Here is a 19044-nt window from a genome sequence, read left to right on the forward strand (position 1 = left end):
CACCGAACGCAACATGCTGCGTTCGGCACACACGGGCGCACCTTCAAAAGTGCGCAGCGCATGGCAAAATCCTGCTAGCGCACGGCCAGCGCACGATCTGCGCACCCTATGCTAAAGATAGGGTGCGCAGATCGCAAGCGCCCATGTGCGCTAGTAGGCGGCGATGACCGGATGGGGCGGGCAGGGAGCCAGCAGGGGGCAGGGCTTAGCGGCGCCGTGCGCTGCAGGAAATAAGCGCTAGTGTGAAACTAGCCTTAGTCAGTGCTTTCTGGGTGTACCCAGGGGGAGGATGGCCTCATCCCAGACTGACTAGGAAAGGGTGTTGGGGGTTAGTGTGGAATGTAGGTACAGTGGGAGGAGCTTAGGTAGTGGAGTGATTGTGGACATCCAATCAGAGAGAGCAAGGTGACAGTTGGTGAGTGGAGCTAGTCTGAGGTAAATGGATCTTTCTAGAGAGTTGTCAGTCAGTGACAGGACAACGTAAGAGCAGGATTGCTGTGAGAGGGCTGAGGGTCAGAGAAGAGAGAAAAATCTTGTCCAAGCTCCTAGACTGGAAGGAAGGGGTCCTTGGGGCACGGGAAGTGCAATAAGCCACCTGTGAAGCCCGTTTCTGGAGAAGGAAGGACCAGGCCTCGTTGGGGAAGGTGGCTCCTGAAGGTTGTGGAGAAATACAGGGCTCAGCTAGAAAGACGGAGCCTGAGGTAACTTTAAGTGCCTCAGTCGCAGCCGCATTCAATACTCAAAAAGGCAGCAGTCGGAATAAAGGACCCCAGAGCCTGACCTACGTCGCCTGGTGTGATCCGTGGCTGCCGGCTTGCGACACTGTTTGCAAAGGCGCACAGCAGGAAGGAAGGGAGAGATCAGCGCAGAGACACGGCCGTGAAAGGATGCACAAGGAGGAGTCTTGAACATGTGTTCCTGATCTATCTTGGAGTTTGCCGGACCCCTCCCTCGGATGACACAGTACCAAGCGGGTCATCTTGTGCACAAAACTTTTGAAGAAAAACTCAGAAATTGCACCCAACTGTGTCCTTGGTGTCTTTTACAACGCGCCTGCTACACACGCTACACTCACCGTCAATGGCTCACAAAAAACACCTCAACTGCCCTGGGATACAGCTCTGCCCGTGGAGAGCTTCATCATCTTGGCTGCTTTAACACCGGCCCAGAGGATCTGCATTGCAGCGTCGGCTACCCTAGCCGAGTACCACGGGTGGCGTCACGATCCCCCTTTTCAAAATTAATTATCATACCATCTTCCCCCTCATCTGAACTGTCATCTTCTTTATTGGTCACCCAGGGCCACGGACCGGGTCCCAATCACCACCATGACATACTTCCCCCTTAAAAGAGTCTGAAAGGCCCGGTACTGAGTAACCCCCGGGCCTGCGTGGCATTTCATTTTAACACCAGATAACAGGGATATATTGTATAGTTTCAACATTATAAATCTACGTATATATTTGAGGAGGCAGACACAGACGCTGTCATGGCCATTATGGATTCGACAACAATCTAAAAAGTAGAAAAAGGGTACAGTATCACCAGATACAAGGTATATATACTATAGTTTCAGCATTCAAAATTTCCGTATTTATTTCAGGAGGCAGACACAGATGCTCTGAGGCCCAGTATGGATTACACAACAATATAAAAAGCAGTAAAAGGGTAATGGATCCCAAGCGTACTGCTGTATACAGTGTTGGGGGTCATTTGGCAATCTACATATATATTTCAAGAGTAACACACAGCCTCTCACAGGCTCAGTATGGATCACACCATAATATAAAAAGAAGATCCGCAAGAAATAATCACACATGTGGGCCAATGTTCCAGGTGTCAATGATGCACTTTGAGTGGTGGGTGGAGGATGAATTCCGGGCACAAAGGGTACTGGAACAACAGATACAAGGTATATATAGTATACTTAAAATAGAAAAAATCTCCACATGTATTTAAGGAGGCAGACACATACGCTCACAGGCTCAGTATGGATTAGACAATAATCTTGAAAGTTGAAAAAGGGTACAGTATCACCAGATACAAGGTATATATAGTATAGTTTAAACATTCTAAATCTCCGTAGACATTTCAGGAGGCAGACACAGATGCTCTCAGTCCCAGTATGCATTAGCCAAGAATATAAAAAATATAAAAAGGTTACTGTATCACCAGATACAAGGTATATATAGTATAGTTTAAACATTATAAATCTCCTTATTTATTTTAGGAGGCAGACACAGACGCTCTCAGGGTCAGTATGGATTACACAATATAAAAACCAGTAAAAGGGTAATGGATCAGAAGTGTACAGCTGTATACAGGGTAGGGGTCATTGTAAATCTCAGTATATATTTCCAGAGTCAGAAACAGAATCTTACTGGCTCAGTATAGATTAGACCACTATATGAAAAGCAGTAAATGGGTAAGGTATCACAAGCGTACAGCTGTATACAGTGTTGGGGTAATCTTAAATCTACAAATATATTTCTGGAGTTACAGACAGACGTTCACAGGCTCAGTATGGATTACACCAGAATCTAAATAGCAAAAAAGGGTACTGTATCATTAGCGTACAGCTTTTTCCAGTGTTGGTCAAATTTTACATCTTGGGATCAATTTCCGGAGTCACCCTCACACGCTCACTCAGTCTGGATTTGAGCATAATACAAAATGTTGAAAAAAGGTACAGGATAAGCAGATAGCAAGTGTATATATATATATATATATATATATATATATTATAGGGTACAATTTAAATCTGCATATATATTTCCGTAGTCACCCTCAGATGCTCAATCACTATGGATTTGACCGCAATACAAAACGTCGATCAAAGGTACTGTATCACAAGATAGGAGGTGTATATAGTATAGGGTAAACTTTTTATCTATGTATATATTGAAGGACTAAACCACACACGCTCACTCACTATGGATTATACTGTACTAAAAAATTTAGAACAAAGGTACTGTATCATTAGATGCCTGGTGTATATAGTATAAGTGAAAATGTAAATCGCCCTATATATTTCCGGTCACATACAGATAGTCAGCATGTATTTCTCTGTGATACCAGCCAGGACACGGTACTGTGTGAGGACAGTACAGCTGTATACATTGTGGGAAATAATGAACGTTCGTTCACTGTGCAGAGAAAAAGAATAAAAGTATGTGCTGTTCCATCTAAAGTTATAATTATGTGCTTTATGGATTGTGTTATGTTACCATTCTTTGTGTTCAGTTTTGCATTTGGTCTGCTGTCACCTGCTGTCCTTTTTCTGTATAGCAGACTGCAGCAAATTAATTTTAGTACATGCCTTCCTTTTCCAGGTCAGTCCGTCTCTTCCTGCCAGTGGCCATTATTAGTTTCATTTTCTCCTGGGAGAGACACGCTTACCAGGCTGTGAAAGGCATCAGTTTTTTGACCACATAATTTGCTACCAACTTGCTGCACACCTTGCTGTACCACCTTGGTCGTTATACCTGCATTTCTGGAGAAGTACTGCATTACCAATCATACTCTGTATGTCCAGATTTCCAATAAACAAGTCTGGACTTCACAATATCTGGTGTATATCATCTCTCCGGACGCATGAACAGCAAAACAGCAACAATGCTCCTGTCTACTCTGCATTGAGGAATCGGAAGGTAGGAATCTCTCCCAGCCCCAATCAACTACACCTCCATTCGCCTCATGTGGGGACAGAACAGTCAAAAAACTGCCTTGAAGCCTGGCAAAAAATCACCCTTATATCCTAACCTGTCTGCCCGCTCACAAACTGCAGCCCTGCTCTGCTAAGAAACTCTGCAGCGTCACCCCAGACCGCATTGTGCATAGAGACTGTCTGTATATTAAACAACATTGCTGCAGATTGTCAGACTGCAAAACCCCACAATTCTCTAAATACACATTGGGGATCTCGTCAGGACGTCTTAACTAAGCTGCACTGCGATTTCCAGCCCCCAATTCAAAAGTTCAGTTTCTTAAAGAGACAGTGTACCTTAAATCAAAATGGCCCCAAAAGACCCTGCACAGTCTTCCACTGCTGAAACAGAGCAAATACTACCCGATACTATCCATTATGAAGAGGGGGAAACAGAGCCAGCTTCAGAAACAGACCAAGACTCACGACCAAAACGTTCTGTCAAACCAACCATAAAGGCTGTCGAAAACTATCACAGTATAAAGGATGAGTTCAATCACAACCTGGACGACCTATGGGAATGAGTCACCTCCCTCATGTCAAGCATCCAACACCACAAAAATGATGCAGCGAGTCTACAGGACACTATAAAACGGCTAGACACGGCCCACGGAAGATACAAGAGACTGTCCGCAAGGTATGTTGCCTTCCTAAAAGACTCTAATATTGATGAAGCCTCATTAGAATTAAGATTCCACAGATAGAGAGGGATGCCGCTGTGCAAGACACCAAAGATAAAGTGGAGCTCCGTATCGCTTATCTGCAAGAATCAAGATTCCACAGGTCAGGCTCATCCAGACACTCTGCTCGGTCATACAAATCATCCTGCTCAAGAACTTCAGCCCTCAGCGACAGAATCCTAGAGGCCCGTTTAAACGCAGAGCGATCCAAACTAAGACGTTCCTACACAGAAAAGAAAATGAAAGCAGAGGCAGAGGCAGAAGCCAAGAAAGCAAAGGCAGAGGCCCAAGCAAAGATCCTTCAAACAGAAGCAGAGGCTCGGGCAAAGATTCTTCAAACAGAAATGGAGGAAAAAAATCGCATTAGCTGAAGTGAAAATACTTGAGCAAGCATTGAATCAAACCCTCGACCCGATTTGCCTACCACCACTGGAAGAAGATGACCCAGCCGTCCGTACCAGTGATTACGTGCAGAAACAGATATCTGCAGCACACACCTTCTCCAGCGACGTTCAACCCAACAATGTGGAAACGTCCAAGTCAGCCCAACTTACGGTGCCAGTGTTACCCACAGCATCTGCAGAGACCCAAGACCAACGCCATAATGTGTCCCCTCAGGTGCAGCAATCATCACAAGACGACCACAAGATGCACTCCAGTCCATCTCCACAGTTCAAGCCGCAGTCATCGAAATCTCCAGAGGTTAAACCAGAGCTCAACCCTGCAGCAACATCATTCTACCCGGGAACAATTCACTCTTCCACGCCACACAGCTTATACGCCCGAGAGGCAACACAAGCTAACATGGTAATAAGGAGTGAAGGATCAGATATGCCCGAGTTAGCAAGGTTTATGGTGAGCAAAGATCTAATCAGCACTAGCCTCTCAAAGTTTGACGACTGGGCAGAGAACTACAGAGCCTGGAAAGCAACCTTCAAGGCCACCATTGCTGACCTCAATCTATCTGCAGAACGGGAGCTCGACCTCATGGTAAAATGGTTGGGTCCTGACTCCACAAACCGTATCAAGAGTCTTCGGACCGTCTACGTGGGGCAAGCTGAAGCAGGTCTCGCTGCTGCCTGGCTGAGACTTGAAAGAACCTATGGCAGTGCTGAAGCCATAGAAAAGTTCCTATTCAAGAGACTGCAGAACGTTCCAAGGATCAACCTTAAGAAAGCCCACAAGCTTCTGGACTTAAGCGACCTGCTTATGGAGCTGGAACTCGCAAAAAGAGACCCTCGTCTGTCTGGATTATGCTACCTAGACACTGCCCATGGGGTGAACCCAATCATCTCAAAGCTGCCACATAGTCTGCAAGAGAAGTGGGCAGTATGCGATTGCAGGTACAAAAGATCACATGATGTCACCTTTCCTCCATTCGATCAGTTCTGCAAGTTTGTCGACGAACAGGTTCAAATGAGGAACAACTCTAGCCTAGACTTCCTGGAGTCTAACCCTACAGCTCCAGCAACACCCTCGTCAAGGTATTAAAGCGTTTCACATAGACGCAAGGACTTGAGGAGCAGTATAAGTGTCAGAAAGACTAACCTGCCACCATCTGCAGTAACTGCCGATAAACAGTACACTGTTCCATCGAGAGATAAGTCATTCAATCGTGAGTGTCCCATTCACAAAAAAATGCACTCACTGAATAAATTTAGAGGCTTCAGGTCCAAAACCATGCAGGAGCGCAAGAAAATCCTCAGCGAACTTGGGGTATGTTTCAAGTGCTGCGCCTCATTAGAACACATGGCCAAGGACTGTAAATTTGCTATTAAGTGTGAAGAGTGTCATAGTGACAAACACCCATCAGCTTTGCATCCAACCTCAGCCACCAGCGATCCAGCAGGCGCAGTTACCTCTAGTCTGGCTACAAGCCATGGCGGGGAGCCACAGAATAATGCCAATTCTACCACGGCTGTCTCCTGCTCATGCTCAGAGGTATGTGGGGAGAGCCAAAGTGATAAATGCTGTGCCAGGATATGCCTTATCAGAGTTTATCCAGAAGGGCAACCAGAGAAGGCAGTAAAAATGTATGCCATCATTGACGATCAGAGCAATTGATCCCTAGCTGGACCTAAGTTCTTTGAAGCCTTTGGAATCAAGGGACCAGCAACGCCATATACTCTGAACACTTGCTCAGGCCGCCGAGAGACTAGCGGCAGAAGGGCACAAGGTTTTATTGCTTCTCCTGTCAACGGAGGCGTAGAAATACCCTTACCTACGCTAATCGAATGCGATCAAATACCCGACCAAAGGGATGAGATCCCTACCCCGGAAGCTGCGTTCCACCAACCACACCTAAGGCACCTAGTCAGTGTTATCCCACCTATGGACCCAGATGCTGAAATCCTACTTCTGCTTGGCAGAGACAATTTAAGGATACATAAGGTCCGCCAACAGTGCAATGGTCCCGACTATGCCCCCTACGCACAGAGACTGGACTTGGGGTGGGTAATCATAGGAAATGTGTGCTTGGACCGAACAAGAGTCGATTCCTTTAAGACCTATGTACGCAGAGACAGACAAGCTACTTTCTGCAAACCATGCCCTCATCACTACTAGGTGAAAGAGAAGCCTCCAGATCCCTGATGCCTGATGTCATTCCTTCTCCCTATGCAGATGACTTGGGAAGATTGGTGTTTCATACAACTAAGGATGACGGCAATGTAGCCCCGTCAATGGAAGACAAGGAATTTGTCAGGATAATGGACAATGAGTTCTTTAAGGATGAGACCAATCACTGGGTTTTTCCCCTACCCTTCCGAGCTACCAGGGTAAGGCGCCCGAACAATCGTGAACAAGCCTTGTCCAGATTCGACTCTCTCCAGCGCACACTTAGCAACAAACCGGAGATGAAAGAACACATTGTCACCTTTATGAGCAAGATATTCCGGAATAACCATGTGGAGCCAGCGCCTCACTTAAAGGAAATGGAGGAGTGCTGGCACCTACCTCATTCGGAGTATATCACCAACGGAAACCTAAGCAAATTAGAGTTGTCTTTGATTCAAGCGCCAAACATCAAGGTGTATCTCTCAACGATGTCCTCCTCACGGGTCCTAACCTTACAAACAACTTAGTAGGAGTGTTTATGAGGTTCTGGAAAGAGCCCATTGCCATCACCGCCGACATTAAACAGATGTTCCACTGTTTCAAAGTCAGAGAGGACCATAGGAATTTCATTAGGTTCCTGTGATACAAGGACAATGACCCCAGCAAAGAGATGGTGGAGTATTGCATGAGGGTGCACGTATTCGGGAACAGCCCTTCCCCCACAGTGGCAACCTATGGCCTGCGGAGAACTGCTCAAGAAGAAGAGTCCGAATATGGAACAGATGACAGAGACTTTGTAGAGAAAGACTTCTATGTGGACGATGGACTAAAATCTCTACCAACATAAGAAGCGGCTATCGATCTACTTAAGAGGACCCAAGGTCCTAAGTTTCTGTTGGAACAGAAGGGAAGTGAACGTGTCCAGGAAGTCTTCAGCATCCAGGATCCGGATGGCGATCCAGAAGTCCGCTCCGAGGTCAGTGCTTTGGCGACGAACACTAAACCAACCTCCAGCCTTGGTTGCCAGCGCTTCGAGCACTTCTCCAATTGGATGAGACTCGTCAAGACTATCGCAAGGTTAGTCCACATTGCAAGATCTTATCACAACTCACATGGAGACAAAGACTGTCACGGCTGGCATGTCTGCCGTAAACCACTCTATGCTGAGGACATTTCTCACTGTGAGTCCCTTATAATACGTTACATCCAGCAGAGCATATTCAGTACTGAATGGAAATGCCTACACTACACCCTCTAAAAAGCCCCATTGCCCACTTGAATCCAGTAATTGACGGCTTCGGTTTGCTGAGAATCGGTGGTCGTTTAAATCAAGCCAAGATTGCGGCTTCAGAGCAACATCCTTGCATCATTCCCACTAAACATCATATCACTGATCTACTGATCCGGCACTTTCATGAAAAAACCAAGCACCAAGGCAGACAGATCACAGAAGGCAAGTTACGGTCTGCAGGGCTTTGGATTATAGGTATGAAAAGACGTGTAGCAGGATCACTACATCGCTGTGTGCAATGTCGGAAAATCAGAGGAAAACAGGTACATCAACAAATGGCCGACCTGCCCTCTGACAGATTGAGTGCTGAGCCGCCTTTCACCTACATTGGCCTAGATGTCTTTGGGCCATGGATGGTATCTGCACACAGAACTCGAGGTGGTCATGCCAACAGCAAACGTTAGGCCATACTATTCACTTGCATGAGTGTCCGTGTCGTCCACATAGAGGTAATAGAGTCTATGGACACATCCAGCCTGATCAACGCCCTCCGGTGGTTTCTAGCGATAAGAGGACCGGTGAAACAGTTGAGGTCTGACTGTGGAAGCAACTTCATTGGTGCATGTCGAGAGCTGGATATTGACATCAAGCCAATTCAGGATCAACTGGCAGAAAGAGGTTGCACCTGGATCTTCAATCCTCCGCATAGTTCTCACATGGGAGGTTACTGGGAAAGGATGACCGGGATCTCACGCAACATCCTGAATTCTATGTTTATGGACGTAAACTCTTCAAGGCTTACGTATGTGACCTTGGTTACTCTTCTGGCTGAAGTTTCTGCCATAATCAACTCAAGACCACTTGTCCCAGTGTCCATGGATCCCGAAAAACCGACCATTCTTACGCCAGCTACTCTTCTCACCCAAAAGATCTGGAACCCGCTAACAGTTAGTGGAGAATTTACTCACGCAAACACCTACCAGAAACAGTGGAAACATGTGCAGTACCTCGCTGACTACTTCTGGAACCGGTGGAGAAGGGAATATCTCGTGACTCTCCAAGGAAGAAGAAAATGGTGACAGAATAAACCGAACTTGAAAGAAGGAGACATGGTAGTAATAAAAGAACAACAAGCCCGAAGGATCGACTGGCCTATGGGAATCGTTACAAAGACTTTCCCTAGTCAAGACAGTAGGGTCCGGAAGGTGGAGCTGAAGGTCCTTAGGAAAGGCGAGCCTAAGACATTTCAGAGGCCAATCCACAAGCTCGTATTGATACTACCAATTGAGGACATTCCGGTAGGATGAACCACGAACAGAACACTGCCCTACTACTTCATCCATTGGATTGCCATTGGGTCGGAGGCAGTTTGGCCTAGTGCGGCTTCTCTGATCCGAAGATGGGTATCACTGGATTGTCTCAGGAGCTGACTGTCATCTACCTCATTTTGAAGTTATTATTGCATGCATATTTCTGTTTATTTTCCAGGTTATTGAACTTTACTTAAACAAAAAACATTAATATAGTGAAATCCCTTTCGGAATTTCAGACGGGGAGTGTGCTGTTCCAGCTAAAGTTATGATTATGTGCTTTATGGATTGCGTTATGTTACCATTCTTTGTGTTCAGTTTTGAATTTGGTCTGCTGCCACCTGCTGTCCTTTTTTTGTATAGCAGACTGCAGCTAATTAATTTTAGTACATGCCTTCCATTTCCAGGTCAGTCCTTCTCTTCCTACCGGTGGCTATTATTAGTTTCATTTTCTCCTGGGAGAGACATGTTTACCAGGCTGTGAAAGGCATCATTTTTTTGACCACATAATTTGCTACCAACTTGCTGCACACATTGCTGTACACACATTGCTGTGCCACCTTGGTCGTTATACCTGCATTTCTGGAGAAGTACTGCATTACCAATCATACGCTGTATGTCCAGATTTCCAATAAACAAGTCTGGACTTCATAATATCTGGTGTGCATCATCTCTCCGGACGCATGAACAGCAAAACAGCAACAATGGTCCTGTCTGCTCTGCATTGAGGAAACGGAAGGTAGGAATCTCTCCCAGCCCCAATCAACTACACCTCCATTTGCCTCATGTGGGGACAGTACAGTCAAAAAAGTGCCTTGAAGCCTGGCAAAAAATCTGTCTGCACAGCAGTGTACACACAGTAATACTGCTATAAGGCAAGCTAATATTTGGTGCTGCAGCACACAAGAAAATCCTCCCCTGTTACTGCACACTAACTGTACCCAACAATTGCATTCAGCACAAGCACATAAGAACTTCTGTTTACAGGCCTAAGTGTCTCCCTAAAGACAGGGGCCAGAGCGAGCCAAACCCCCCCTCCCCAGAGGCGTAAGTGGAGGCCCACATGACAGTGGGTTGGAGGGAGGGGTTAACTGTCCCTGGGGGGTGGAGTATGGAAATAAGGGGGGTATTTGAAGTGGGCTTATGGGGCGGTTACCTCAGTTCCCGCTACAGAACCGCAGAGACTGCCCCACGCCCACCCAGCATGGAGTCCATATCAGCTGGATTGGAGAGGCTGCACGCTGCAGTGGAGTTGCAGCCTGCCGGGTGGATCGAGGAGCAGGTCACGGGGATCATCGGTGGAAGCAGCGGGTCGGCCGCTGGTGTCTCTTCCCGTGCAAGGCGGCGGTCAAGGACCACGGAGCGTTTATCCCCCAACGCAGATCCCAGGACCCAGCGCAGGCGACGGAGCCTCTTCCAGGGACCCTCCGGGTCGGGTGCCTGCTGGTAAGCGTGCAGGCAGACCCCAGGCTGGGAGGAATCCACGAGCTGGGCTGGGTCCAGTTGTGTGTTCCATTTACAGCTTGACGGCGTCCTCTCCTCCAGTGATACGATTCCTGCAGCAGTTAATTTTGACTTGTTTATCGCTTAATGCTCATATGAAGGCTTCACAGGTGGCAGGTATTAGGAATTCCATTGCTGATCCTTGATTTCGTTCACAGTGGTAGCGTTTTCGGTAATTGTCCCCGGATGCGGAAGAAGCGGGTTTCTTTGAGTCCAGCCGGGCTTTGGAAGGTGGTCTGAGGGCTGCAGAACCTTTCATACGGGCATCTCTGTCTTCTATTACTTGGTCGATCTAGCAGTCAGTATGGATTTAACTGTAATACAAAATGTTGAAAAAAGGTACTGTATCAGCAGATCTCAGGTGTTTCCAGTCTAGGGGTAATTGTAAATCTCCATCTATATTTCAGGATTCAGACAAAGACAATCACAGGCTCAGTATAGATTGCACAAGAATATAAAAACTTGAAAAGGGTAATGTTTTACAAGCGTTCAGCTGCATACAGTGTTGGTGTCATTTTAAATCTCATTATATTTTACCAGAGTAAGACACGAACTCTCACAGGCTCAGTATGGATTACACCAGAATATAAAAATGAGAAAAAGGGAAATGTATTTGAAACGTACACCAGTAAACAGTGTTGGAGTACTTTGAAATCTTCGTATATTTTGTCAATGTCAGTCAGCCTGTCCAGACTCTCCGCTAGAGGAAGCTAGGTGGATAAAAGTACAGACGGAAAGTCGAGTGATTTCAGAAATGTTGGAATTACTAATCATGGGATAACCTCCCGGGAGAATTCGCAGAGGCAATGCTGACCCTCAATAACTTTTACTGTGGATACGGCTAAAACGCAATTAAGTGAAGAAAGGGTTGCTGTATTGCAGTAGAGTCGATCCCATCACCGTTACTCGTCTCCATCAAATTGTGATCACAGGGAGAGCTGTAGACATGGTCCTCACTGACTATCATGATCTGTCTGGTCACTTTGGAGTGCAAAACACAGAAGCCACAGGCTGTAGGGGATTCTATTGGATTGCCATGAGAGGAGACACTGAAAAATGGTGGCAGGAATGTCACACGTCTGTGACTATGAAAACTGTGAAAGGTGCTCAGAAAGCACCACTGCATCCGATTGTGAGTTGACGTCCATTACAAATGGTAGCCATTAGTAATCTGAAGGTAGAGGCCAGCAGGACAGGACATAGCTACATCTTAACCATCATCGATCAGTACACCAAATTTGTAGTGGCTGTCCCTGTGAAGGATTTAACTGGCCAGACTACACAGCGGTGGAGCAGGGAGAGGTAAGTATTGAAAGTGCTGTGTCCCTGAGCAAGCAGGGGGGACCCACTCATGGGTGCCGGTACTGGCACAGGGCCCCTCATAGTACGCCAGTGTGTCTGATGGTGAATGGGCCCCCCACCGTCAGAGACACTTTATTGTACTATGAGAGGCCCTGTGCCAGTGCCGTCGCCCAAGGGTGGGGACACACAGCTGTTCAGGGCAACAGCACATGCCCGGGTGCGGCAGGTGGTGACCCCGGTCCTGGGGGGGCAGCCCAGTTAGGGAGGTTTTAAAAAAATGGCATATGTTGATGTGTAGGCTGGAGTTTCAGCTGCTTCAAATGGAGGAATTGGAGAAGTCCGAGGAAGAGGAGGACAAAAGTGAGCCTTTTTTCTGGCAACCTATGTGTTATCAGGGGAAGGTGGGACAAAATCCTTTGAAACCCATGCATGGTTCATTTTAATGAAGGTTAGATCATCAACATTTTGGGTCGACAGACGGGTCCTTCTTTCTGTCAGGATTCATCCAGCAGCACTGAAGACTCTTTCAGATAGCACACTACCAGCAGGGCATGCGAGCTCCTGTAAGGCATATTGTGCCAATTCAGGCCATGTGTCCAGTTTTGAGGTCCAAAAATCAAAGGGGAATGACCTATGAGGGAGAACCTCGATATGGGAGGAGAAGTAGTTTGTATCCATAGTTGACAACTGCTGTCTCCTGTCACTTGCAATCGATTCTGTATTAGCTGTCGTGTGCGCAGTACTTGAGAAATCAGACCACAACATGGTCAGGAAACCCCTGTCTCCAGCGACAGTTCGGCTGTGTGCACCACGAACACCTCTTCCATTTTGCCCACTACGGCTCGTGGGAGAACCAGCTCCACTGCTGAGTGCTGGGAATGCCTCAAACAAACGGTTTACCAGAGTTGCTTGTTTGTTAGCCAATATTAGCTCTAGGTTCCCCTGTGGCATGATGTTGTGTAATTTGCCTTTATAGCATGGAGCGAGGATGCTGGCCAACCAGTAGTCGTCATCCCTCATCATTTTGGCAATGCGGGGGTCCCTTTTTAGGATCCGCAAGAGATAATCACACATGTGGGCCAATGTTCCAGGTGTCAATGCTGCACTGCCAGTGGTTGGTGGAGGAGCACTTTCTGGCAAATCCATTCCTCCAGTCACGCACAAAGCCTGTACCTAACCTTGGCACGCCCACATTTTCTCTTGCCCCCTGAGAAGCATCCTCCTCCCCAAAATAATCATCCCCCTCATCCTCCTCCTCATCTTCCTCTTCTTCCTCCACCTCGTCCACGACAGTTCCCTGACCAGACAATGGCTGACTGTCATCAATGCTTCCTTCCTCCTCCACCTCCTGTTGCTCCTCAGCTGCCGATGCCTGATCCTTAATGTGCGTCAAAGTTTGCATGAGCAGATGCATAAGTGGTATGCTCATGCTTATGATGGCGTCATCTGCGCTTACCAGCTGTGTGCATTCCTCAAAACACTGAAGGACTTTACAGAGGTCTTTCAGCTTTGACCACTGCACACCCGACAACTCCATGTCTGCCCTCAAACTGCCTGCCCATGTATTCTCCCACAAATGCATTACAGCCTGCCTCTGTTCGCACAGCCTCTCGACCAAGTGCACGGTGGAGTTCCATCTTGTAGCAACATCTATGATTAGACGGTGACTGGGGAGGTGGAGTGATCGCTGCAGCTTCTGCATACGACTGGAGTGGACGGGCGAGTGACGGATGTGCGAGCACAGTCTTCGCACCTTATGGAGCAGGGCTGTTAACTCTGGATAATTATTTAGGAAGCACTGCACCACCAGGTTCAAGGTGTGAGCCAAGCAAGGAATGTGTGTGAGTTTGGCAAGGGCTATAGCTGCCACAAAATTCTGCCCATTATCACTGACTACCTTGCCTGGCTCAAGATGTAGACTGCCCAGCCATGACTCAGTTTGTCAATGCAAGTAGTCAGCCAGTACCTCCGTGGTGTGTCTGCTGTCGCCCAAAGACATCATTTTTAAAACAGCCTGCTGCCGCTTACCACTAGCTGTTCGATAGTGGGACACCTCGTGTGCAACTCTGACAGATGTGGATGGAGTGCTCGTGTGACTGCGCTATGACGAGCTTTCGCTTCTGGAGGAGGAGGAGGAGGGCCAAACGCCTACAGCCAACTGTTTCCTATACCATGGGCTAGGCAGCACTGTTCCACCGCCGCTGTCCCCTGTGGACCCTGCATCAACCACATTAACCCAGTGCGAAGTGATGGACACATAACGGCCCTGGCCATGCCTACTGGTCCATGCATCTGTTGTGAGGTGCACCTTTCCACTCACTGATTGTTTTAGTGCATGGACAATGCGGTCTTTCACATGCCGGTGGAGGGCAGGGATGGCTTTTCGAGAAAAGACGTACCGACTGGGTAGGTCATAGCTTGGGACAGCGTAGGCCATGAGCTCTCAGAAAGCTTCGCTTTCTACCAAACGGAAGGGCATCATCTCTAATGAGATCAGTTTGGCAATGTAGGCGTTCAAAGCCAGTGTACGTGGATGAGAGGATGAGTACTTTCTTGCCCTACAGAGAGTGTCTGGTAGAGTGAGCTGGACTTGAGAGCTGAATATGGGGGGAACTAGCATTGGACCTGTTGGACTGAGAAGGGGTTGGTGATGGTAAGGGTGCTGATGGCCTAGATTCAGTGTTTCCTCACAAAAATATTGTGATTCCCTGACTGCTTTGGCCTACCGATGACACCTCAACATTTCTTGATGGTGGTGAGCTTAGCGGTGGCCTTACAGTGGGGGAAGCGATGGAGCATTGCCGGCTAACTTCAGTCGGAGCAGGTGCACATGTGCTACCTGAGGTTTTGTAGTCCGTCCACGCTTGCAAGTGCATGTTGGTTAAATGTCTAAGCATGCAACTGGTATTCAAATTTCACAAATTTTTCCCTCTGCTAAAGGTCCTTCGGCACTTCTTACAGATAACCTTTGTGTCATCAGTAGGATTTTGTTAAAAAAAGTGCCACACTGCACTCTTCCTACTATGGTACAAATTTTCAGGGCTTGCACGCTGTGCTAATTTTACCATCTGGCCACCTGCAACTCTTTTAGTTTTCTTACCAAGTTTTTGACAACTATGGGCCTGCCGGATAACCGCTGCTGCAATGACGATGCCTGCTGCGGATACTTCTCCTGTTCTGAGTCTGACCTATTGTCACCGGCACCCTCTTCCCCCAATGGATGCCAATCCGGGTCAACAACTGGGTCACCCATGACTTCGTCTTCAATGTCATCTGCACCTTCCTCTGTACCTTCCTCTGTGTCACCGTATAAGGTGGTATAGTATGCGGGAAGGGGCACCTGAGTTTCATCAGGGTCTGATTCGGGCTCAGTAGACTGCGAGGGCAATGTAGTGCTGTGGGTCAATGTACCAGCAGAGTCATCTAGCAGTGGCTGTGCATCAGTGCACTCCATGTCAGATTCATCTTGAACTGGGGAATTCAGGATTTGACTTGATAACCCAGGAATGGTATGTGAAAAGAGCTCCATGGAGTAATCTGAAGTGTGTGCTGCGGAATCCTTTACTTTTGGTGTGGGTGAAGGACACAAGGAAAGGTGTTGTTCTTGACCAGAAGCCTGCACTGACGACTCAGTGCTTGCAGTTTTTGTAACTTCAGAAGAGGAGGCAATAGAACTGGAAGCTGTTTCGGCAATGTAAGCCGAAACCTGTTCCTGATGCTCCGGCTTTAAAAGCGGTTTACCTACTCCCAGAAAAGGGAACCTTAAAGGCCTTCTTATGCCAGACGATGATGCAGGCTCAACACCTCCTGCCTTAGCTGCTATTGTGCTTTTGCCAGAACCAGCCGATGCCCCACCACCACCATCAGTACCAGCTGCACCCAACTGCCCTCGTCCGCGGCCTCTTCCACCATAGTTCCTCAGTTTGGGAAAATGTACCAAAAATGCCAGCAGAGAAATGGTACTGTATGCACACAAAGCCAGCTGTGTAAGATGTATGTAAAAAGTGAAATCTCTGTATATATTTTGTGAGTTACAGACGCTCACCCAGTATGTATTTCACCGTAATCCAACAAGCAGATATGCGGTACTGTATCAGAAGTGTACAGCTGTATACGCTGTTTGTGAAACTGTCAATCTCCATATATGTATTTACGGAATGTCACACACACACGCTGACTCTGTATAGATGTGACCGTAATAAGAACAGCAGATATACAATACGGTTTGAGAATCGGACAGCTCAATACGGTGTATGAAGAAATGGAAATGTCCGTATATGTATTTACGGAATGTCACACACACACGCTGACTCTGTGTAGATGTGACCGTAATAAGAACATCAGTTATCCGATACTGTTTGAGAATCGGACAGCTCAATACGTTGTATGGAGAACTGGAAATGTCCGTATATGTATTTACGTAGTCTTACAGACACACACTGACTCTGAGTAGATGTGACCGTAATAAGAGCAGCAGATATCCGATACTGCTTGAGAATCGGACAGCTCAATATGGTGTATGGAGAAATGGAAATGTCCGTATATATATTTATGGAATGTCACACACACACGCGGACTCTTTGTAGATGTGACTGTAATAAGAACAGCAGATATCCGATACTGTTTGAGAATTGGACACCTCTATGCGGTGTATATATGGAAAAATGTTAATCTACATGTATTTTTTTTACGGAGTCACACACATATAGCATGTATTTGTCCGTGATACCAGCCGGTACACGTTAGTGTGTGAGGAGCGTACACCTCTATACGGTGTGTGCAAAAATTTACGCTCAGTAACTACTGTGCAGAAAAAAAGGAATAAAAGTATTTTTGCTTTGAAAAAAGCAGTCTGCACAGCAGTGTGCACACAGCAGTGCAGCTATCAGGTAGCCTTATAAGGCAGCCTAATAACCACCAGCGCTGCAGCACACAAAAGTGTGAAAAAATGAATGCTTGGTAACTGTGCAGAGAAAAGGAATAAAAATTTTTTTGCTTTTAAAAAAGCACTCTGCACAGCAGTGTGCAAACAGCAATGCAGCTATCAGGGAGCCTTATAAGGCAGCCTAATCATCATCAGAGCTGCTGCACACAAATATAGCCTCCCCTGTCACTGCACACTGTACTGTTGTGTTGTACAGTGAAAATCGCTATCAGCAGAAGCACTTTTTTTTCTTTTCCTGCCTAAACACTCTCCCTATTGAGAATGAGCAGCAGCAACCTCTCCCTATGCTAAGATCGGCAGAAGTAAGATGGCGGTCGGCGGGCACGGCCTTTTATAACCACTGTGACGTCACACAAAGCCAGCCAATCACTTGGATGCCCTTCTCTAAGATGGTGGGGGCCGCTGCCTATGTAATCGCGTTGCCCACAGTGTGTGTCCTTGCTGATTGGCTGAGAAAAGGCGCTGGAAGCATTGTGGGAAACGCGACTTTGGCGCTCAAGTCGGCGACCTCATGGCTGACCTCACGCTATGGTTGGGTTTCGATCGGCGAAACCCGACTTTAGCCAAAGTCGGCGAATTCTGAATTTGGTCGACCCGTTTCACTGAACTCTAAGCGCAAGCAGATGAGAGAGGTGTGAATTTAGTACTGTCGCGTTGGCTGCATATTTCCACTGGCGTTCCAAGTACTGGGGTATGGACAATGCTGGGTTGGGACAAGGACGTGGACGTGCTTGTTAATGGTGCTAGTTGTGTTTGTGTGCAACTACAGATGCAGGGTAGGAGGCATATTTGCATGCACCATGGACAGGGGATTGGCTTGCACGCACAACAGCGGAAGAATCAGTAGTATCACCCACAGACACTGTTCATGGAGCCTGGTGTTCAACCAACAAAGTTGGTAGACATTCCTTGTCTCCCTCTCCCACACCACCTCTTCACCTCGACACCTGTCTTTCAGTGTTCCCCAAGGCTCAGTTCTAGGACCCCTACTCTTCTCCATCTACACCTTCGGCCTGGGACAGCTGATGTAATGGCACGGTTTACAATATCACTACGCCGATGACATGCAGATCTACCTTTCTGTACCTGACATCACTTCCTTACAGACCAAAATCACATGTCTTCCTGCTATATCATCCTTCTTTTCTGCTCGCTTTCAAAAAGTGGACATGAATAAATCAGAATACATCATCTCACGCTGAGTAGACATGAGAGCTGTGTATGCATCTTTCGGTACCACTTTAGTAAGAGGGAAACTTTACCCAAGAGAAAATGATTTCCAGAAATTCACTGCCTTTTTTGCACTTGTTTTGCAGCTGTGATCTTCATCTTCTTGGTGTGGATGTGGTAAATTTCAAAGTCAGCATCAGTACCATCATCGTCCATATCTTGTAAAGAGGAAATCTGGTGTTTCAAGGGTCGTGGTTATGTATGTTTAGTGACATTCCTTTAACAGTGTTTTTTACACTAGGACAAATAATTTTCTACTGGAACATTTGGATATTATTGGTAATATGTATGGGTGAAGATGAAGAAACTTGTGCCACAGGTGTGTTTATAGTAACATAGGGTGCACTCCTCTTTCAACTTAATTTTTCATGAGCATCCATCAGTTTGCTTGGTTTTACTCCAACACTGATCTGCATTCTCTAATTCAGCATCTCACGAACATGTTGCACTTTGCCCTTTATACAGACACGTGCATCTTTGTCAACATATTTTGGATGGGCATTTCTTACCTGAGTCTCACACGCGCATCTGTTACACTGATCTTCTGACGAGCATGAAACCCATTCTGGTAATTGATGGTG

The sequence above is a fragment of the Dendrobates tinctorius genome, unplaced genomic scaffold, assembly GCF_039654945.1.
Source record: "Dendrobates tinctorius isolate UK_male_01 unplaced genomic scaffold, ASM3965494v1 ptg000003l, whole genome shotgun sequence".
In the NCBI taxonomy this organism is placed as follows: domain Eukaryota; kingdom Metazoa; phylum Chordata; class Amphibia; order Anura; family Dendrobatidae; genus Dendrobates; species Dendrobates tinctorius.